Here is a 7695-nt window from a genome sequence, read left to right on the forward strand (position 1 = left end):
TGGGGAGTCGGAGGAAGGGAGTCCTCAGCGGAAAGTCAGGAGAGTCAGGAATGGGTGGAGGCTGGGGAGTCGGAATGGGTGGAGGCTGGGGAGTCGGAGGAAGGGAGACCTCAGTGGACAGTCCGGAATGGGTAAAGGCTGGGGAGTCGGAGGAATGGAGACCTCAGCAGAGAGTCAGGAATGGGTGGAGGCTGGGGAATCGGAGGAATTGAGACCTCAGTGGAGAGTCAGGAATGGGTGGAGGCTGGGCAGTCGGAGGAAGGGAGACCTCAGTGGAGAATCAGGAATGGGTAATGGCTGGGGAGTCGAAGAAAGGGAGACCTCGCGGAGAGTCAGGAATGGGTGGCGGCTGGGGAGTCGGAGGAAGGGAGACCTCAGCGGAGAGTCAGGAACGGGTGGAGGCTGGGGATTTGGAGGAAGGGAGACCTCAGTGGAGAGTCAGGAATGGGTAAAGGCTTGGGCGTCGGAGGAAGGGAGACCTCGCGGAGAGTCAGGAATGGGTGGAGGCTGGGGAGTCGGAGGAAGGGAAACCTCAGCGGAGCGTCAGGAATGGGTGGAGGATGGGTGGTCGGAGGAAGGGAGACCTCAGCGGAGAGTCAGGAATGGGTGGAGGCTGGGGAGTCGGAGGAAGGGAGACCTCAGTGGAGAGGCAGTAATTAGTGGAGGCTGGGGAGTCGGAGGAAGGGAGACCTCACCGGAGAGTCAGGAATGGGTGGAGGCTGGGGAGGCTGAGGAATGGAGACCTGAACGGAGAGTTAGGAATGGGTAGAGAGAGGGGAGTCAGAGGAAGGGAGACCTCTGCTGAGAGTCATAGGGATGGGAAGAGGCTGGGGGAGGGGGTCAGATGAAGCGAGACTTCAGTGGAGAGTCAAGTGGGTGGGTAGAGGCTGGGAAGTCAGAGGAAAGATTTGTGGGTTTTGGGAGAGAGTCCTGGCAGACATTGTTAGTTAGAGTGGTAGGGCAAGGCATTTTGGGGCTCATGGGACCCCGAGATGCTGTAGTGTCAAGCGAAGGGCGTGCAGCTGTGGTGAATGTGTGGTCATAGGCAGAGGCTGGGGTAGAGGGACTAGCTGTGGGGGGGATGAGAGAGACAGTAACGTCATAAGATGTGATCAATATAAGTGTGAAAAGAAATAGAGACTGTGGTGCAGGGGGAGATTTGGAGGCTGGAGTAGAGGACTAAAGGAACGGGGACTCGCAGGGGCCAAGAGAGCCACAGACTGGGTTGTCGTGCAGTGCTAGATCGACAGGCCAGCGTTTGTCAGTTCTAACTGGCTGCATTGGCCACAGTGGCGGCTGGTATTGTTGGGTCAGTGGTAGATGGAGAAGGGGCACGGTGGAGGAATCGGGTTCAAGCCCCATTCCCACACACATACACAAGTACTAACACATGGATTGGGCGTGGCTCCCATATGCAAGAGCTTTCCCATTGTGTTTGTTGCATGGCAAAAGTATGATTCCTCAACCGTTTTCCTGCCAACCTCTGCCTGCCTACCACATGTCTACCCTTCTGATGCCCCAGCTTCTCGTTATAGGATGCATTCCCCTGCGTGTGGGCGTGTCGATGTGTCAGGCACCAAACTGGTGAGTGGCGGGGGCGGCTTGCAAGAAACTGTACTTTTGTACTGTTTCTTTATGTTCACCTGTCAGTGTGTTACTGTGTACCTGTTTGCCGGTGTTTCCCCAATAAAACTGTCTTCAGTATATATTTGTCCGCCTCTTTCACAACAACTTCACCAAGAAATTATGCGATTCTGCCTCTGTCGAGTTTTTCTGCATAATTAGGGATTTGGTGCATTTGCCACATAATCCTTCACTGTCTGAATAACCGGCAGCTTTTAATAAAAAAATGTTTCTAGCTAAACGAAATCAAAGTTTTTTAGGTGGGGATAGGAAAGGGGTGCAAGTAAAATGAAAAGAGGAATGTTTGAGAGGTTAGGGACAATCACCAAAAAACTAAAGTGAAGCTAACATTTCCTATCATCAAAGAGAAGAGAGTAAATTAGTGACTATGAAGCCTGCCAATGGAAAGCAATGGGGTGGCCCTAAGCCCCCTGTAAGTATTGAAAATGTCTTGAAGTGGCTTGCATGCATTGTCGCAGGTGAGACTTAAAGTACAGTGCCGATGGAGCAGGCAAACAGTCAAAGAGGTGAAGGTGTCTGCCAAACATACCAAAGGGCATAAAAAACCAACAGAGCTTGTGAAACATCTAGGGGGACTTGGGTGTAGGCAGGTGAGTGATTAAGAAAGGGACAGGCATGTGTCATACCTGAGTGACTTTCGGGTTCATGTAGGGTTAGAGGTAAAAGAGGCAAGAATAACGTTTGAGTTCTGCGGGTTAGAGGTAAAGGGTACAAAAGTGACTTTTGGGCCTTGGTAGAGGTAAATGGGGCAATGGAGACTTTAGAGTGCGGGGAATAGAGGTAAAAGTTGGGTGAGGGCAACTTTAGGGATCCGGAGTTAGAGGTAAATTGGGTAAGAATGACTTTGGGGTTCATGAGCATAGAGGTGAAGGATGGGGCAAGGGTGACTGCGATTCGGAGGTGGAGCTAAAGGAAGGTATGGAAAGTTTTGTGGTTCGGGAGAGTAGAGGTAAAGGGGCAAGGTCATTGTTGATGTTCGGTGGGTAGAGATAAAGGAGGCATGGATGGTGAGGTAACAGAAGAGCGGTTTCTTCATAAGTAGTAGAGCCAACTTGGTTTATTATAAGATAAGTACGATGTCTAGAAGCCACAGACTGTCAGCCAGGTGTTCATACACAACTGCCTCAGAAAGAACCTCCTTGGACCCTTTGCATTCTATAGTCTAAGAACTGTCTTGCTTACGAGGTTGAGTGGCTCCTATAGTAACAGAACATTTCTTAATAATAAATGGTAACATAAACAAATGGACATTACCACATCACCTCCCTTCCCTTGCAAACATCAAAACAATCAAATGAAATTACATTCATAGCTTCATAACTTATATAACATTTCCTAATAATAAATGAAAACATAAGTAAATAGACATACATAGCTTCAAGACTTATACAAGCCCCTATGTTGACATGAACAAATCATACATAGGCCCTCATTCTAACTCTAACATTCTAACTCGACGGTTGCCGCCCGCCAGGCGGGAACCGCCATTTGGCCGCTACGCGGCCAAAATAGCGCTTCCCCCATTCCGACCTTCCCGCTGGGCCGGCGGGCGCTAACCATGTTAGCGCCCGCCGGCCCAGCGGGAAGGAGGGCTGCAACACAGAAGCCGGGTCCGAATGGAGCCGGCGGTGTTGCGGCCGTGCGACGGGTGCAGTTGCACCCGTCGCGCTTTTCACTGTCTGCTAGGCAGACAGTGAAAAGCCGGCCGGGGCCCTGTTAGGGGGCACCTGCACTGCCCATGCCAGTGGCATGGGCAGTGCAGGGGCCCCCAGGGGCCCCAGGACGCCCGTTCCCGCCAGCCTCTTCCTGGCGGTGAAAACCGCCAGAAACAAGCTGGCGGGAAGGGGGTCAGAATCCCCAAGCCGGGGGTAAACCGGCAGGAAACCGCCGGGCCCGGTTTTCTGACCGCGGCTTTACCACCACGGTCAGAATGGGCTTGGAAGCACCGCCAGCCTGTTGCCGGTGCTTCCGTCATTCGCGGCCCTGGCGGTGTTTACCGCCAGGGTCAGAATGACCGCCATAGTCTCGTAATCTCATCGGCCTCCTTATCAGTCTTTTAGACCTCGAACACGAATTCTTAACTGAATCAGGATCAACATAAGACCCACCATCACGTGTAGTGGGTTCTCTTCTTTCTCCCGACTCACCAATACCACATTTCGCCACTCTATTTAAGTTTCATATTTTATGGTCATTCGTTTTTTTATTTTTATTTATTTATTGTATATTAGAAAAAGACAACATACAGCAAACAAAGACAAAGCAGCCCGCAGGACTGAGTACACGAGTACAATAAATTCGAGCCCGAACAGTCCTGGGCCCCACCTGTGAAGAGAGAAAGTAATGATTCACTATCCCGAGTGCCGAGCGAGACTCCTGGTACACCACTAGGGGCCCCAGCCACAACTAGATTAACATGGCCACGACAACCTGATCTCAGGGCAGTTCACATCTAGTCCGTCGGGATAGCAACTAAGTAGAAACAAGGAAATAGGGGAAATAAAGGAAAGGAAAAGAGGCAGGCAGGAAGAAAACATAGGAGCACACACAACAATCAGTGCCACACTTCCACTCCCAGAGAGAAAGCGAGGGCGCACAATGCTCCTAGACGCATAGGCGATCTTACAATGTCAACACATCTATATTATAAGGCATCCAAGAAGGAGCGCAGCGGAGCCCAGATGTCCCTTGGCCGGGAGCCCTCCGGCGTCAACTCCCAGAAAATCGTCAGCTGCTCCTGACAAAAGGAGGCATTGCGCAACCAGTCAGATCCACGAGGGGGCCTGCCCCGGCCCCAACACATCGCCACTCTACGCTTGGCTAACAACAAAAGAAGACCCACCAGCTGCCTATGGGATTGCAGCACTGCATCCACACATCCAAGCAACGCCAGTCTGGGGGACAAGGCCAGCTCCAGTCCGGTCATTGCCTCAATCATCCTCACGACCTCCACCCAGAAAGCGTGCACCTCCTTACACTCCCACGCGAGATGTAAGAACCCAGCATCAGGCGCGCAGCACCGCTCACAGCATGCGTCCGCACGCAGGCCCATCGAGCAGAGACCTCTAGGAGTATAATATAGGCGGTGCAGAAATTTGAAGTGGATCAGACGGAGCCTATAATTGGTGATGGGAGGTACGACAGGAGAGCAGCGCAGCAACGCCATCCAAGCCCGAGCGGTGAACGTCACTGTGTCGACACCTCAAGCTCGAGGCCAGGAGGGATTGCCCAAGACACGAGGCAAGCCGTCCGGCCACACCAAATCAGTCTCCGGCGCAAGATGCAGCAGATAACGGTTCAGCCGCAACCAGTAATGCGCAAAGTGCGCCTGAGCACAATAATAGTATAGCTCCAGATCCGGGGCAGCAAGGCCGCCCAGCTCAAACGACAACCTCAACTTCTCCCAGGCAATACAAGGCTGCCCACCAGCCCAAACCAGTCGTATCAGAGCAGAGCGAAGACGTCATAAAAAACTCGCTGGGAGTGGGAGCGGGAGGTTAACAAACAAATACAGAAACTTTGGCAAAACCACAATTTTTGCAATAGCTATACAACATGTCAGCGAGAGCGGTAAGGAGCGCCACGCCTCAACTTTCCCCTCCAACCACGATAGTGCCTTGCCATAGTTAGCCAGCCAAAGGGTTCCTACATCACAGCTCAACCAAACCCCCACATACCGCACAGGACCGTCTGCCATTCAATTGGGTACCGAGAAGGAAAATTCGCCACCCTGCGGATAGAGGCAGCACCACGGACTTAGACCAATTAATCTTAATCCCGGGAAAAGGAACCGAAGTGTACAATTTCATGCAGCAGAATGTCCAGATTATTCTGCAGCTCACGAACATACAGCGCAATATCATCAGCATACATAGATATCAAAACAGACCGCTGTCTGAACTGCAGACCCCTATCGCCACAGTGGTGCCGCAACCATGCCCCAAGAGGCTCCATAGCCACAGCAACGAGTAACAGGGACTGGGGGCATCCCTGGCGAGTTCCACTGGCAACCGGGAAGGAGTCCGAGATAGACCCGTTCAGACGCAGCCTCGCGGTGGGGGACAAGTACAGCAATCGAATTAATTTCACAAAGCATGCACTCAGTCCAACTCTAGCAAGCAACACAAACATGTAGTCCCGTGCCACAGAAACAAAGGCCTTAGTGGCGTCCAAGAACACCGCAGCCGCTTCCTCCTCGACCCCTATTGTACCCAGCACTGCAAAAAAGGTACGCAGATTATGTGATGTAGATCTACCCAGCACAAACCCAGACTGGTCCGGAAGCACCAACTTCGGAATCACAGGCTGCAACCGCGCCGCAATCATTTTGGCCAGTATTTTGTTGTCAATATTAATCATAGAAAGCGGACGATACGAGTCACAGCTGTGCGGGTCCTTGCCAGGTTTGGGTATTGTGACAATTAAGGCCTCACGGAGTGAGGCGGGAAGAATTCCAGTCTCAAGTGACTCCGCATACACCTCCAAAAGATAGGGCGCAAGGATATCAGAGTACTCTTTGTAAAACGCAGGAGTCAAACCATCCAGCCCCGGTGACTTGTCACTCGGCAAACTGTGAATCGCCGCAACAACCTCCTCTACCGAGAATGGTGTGTCAAAATACACGCAATGAGCATCATCAAACCAAAGGAGAGCAATGTCAGAAAAATAAGCCTGAGCCGCAGCCGCGTCTAACTCGGCCGGCTCAGAATATAAATTCACAAAAAATTGGGTAAGAGCCTGCATAACGTCCCTCGTCCCGACCACATGCGCACAGCCGGGGCCGTCTATTTCAGTAACATAGCTATTGATCCATGGTTTACGCAACATGTACGCCAACATGCGGCCAGCCCTCTCCCTCTCGCCATATCGTCGCGCACGGGCGTACTGCCCAAGGAAGCAAATCTCTCAGAGGGAGGCCTCCTCGTACAAAGACCCCACACTTTGCAACTCCGCAAGCACCGCCCCGGACCAGTCCGCCTCTCCAGCTCCGCAATCCGCCCCTCCAGATCGGCCAGCTCACGGCGCAGCACCTTCAACAGGACATGTTGTTTCGAAATGCACACCCCACAAATAACCACCTTGAATGCCTCCCACAAGGTACCAGCTGAGCTCACAGACTGACAGTTGTCAGCGAAAAAGTGGAGCACGGCTTCACAAATCTCCTCCCGGAACACCCCATCCCGAAGCGCCCCCTGCGGCAGCCGCCACAAAAATGTTCGCTCCAATCCACAGGGCACCTCCAGCACCAGCCGAACCGGCGAATGGTCCGACAGAGTGCGAGGCAAGTGCTCCACAGAACTAGTCCAGAGCTCCACATCCCTCGTGCCCAACCAGCGATCAATAGGGGACCAGCTACTGTGCGCATAGTTGACACATGTGCCCGCCCTAGCAGCACCATGCCTTGCCCTCCACAAATCCACCAGAGCGCCATCTTCCATCACTGACTGCAGAGCTCTCACGGCCGCGACATGCTGTACACGAGCCGCACTCTCCCAATCCGCCACAGGGTCCAAGATTACGTTGAAATCTCCGCCCCAAATTACCGTTCCACTACCCGTCGACTCCACCAATCGCCACAGTTCACGGAAAAACTCAGGATCGTCCGTGTTAGGACCGTATACAGAAACAAGTGGCACAAGGGAGGCACCAGGCCGCAACCCACGTACACACAGGGTGCCAGCCAAGAGAGTCCAGGCCCAGCTCGGAGCCCCCTGAATAGCTCTCACACAAGGCTCAGGTAGAGCGTCCAAAGGGAGATCAGTGACACAGGGCCTGGCCCCAGACCCACATTCCACTCCACTCTACTGACCTGCCACTGCACAGGTGTGTCAGCCAATAAAGTCGTCAGAGCTGTGAAGGATTCCGTAGCACCAATAGATAGACAATCTCTCCCAACCTCTGCCTCCTCTGGCCCGATCCAGCCAGCAACCATTTCCAAGCACCAAGGCAGCAGGGACACCAGGGGCCCACCACGCAACCACCAGTCTGCACAGGGTATCTTCAATCCACCCCAGGCCACTAGCGGCTGCAATCCACCAGCAGGCGTAGAGG

Source organism: Pleurodeles waltl, chromosome 12 (assembly GCF_031143425.1).
Source record: "Pleurodeles waltl isolate 20211129_DDA chromosome 12, aPleWal1.hap1.20221129, whole genome shotgun sequence".
Lineage (NCBI taxonomy): Eukaryota > Metazoa > Chordata > Amphibia > Caudata > Salamandridae > Pleurodeles > Pleurodeles waltl.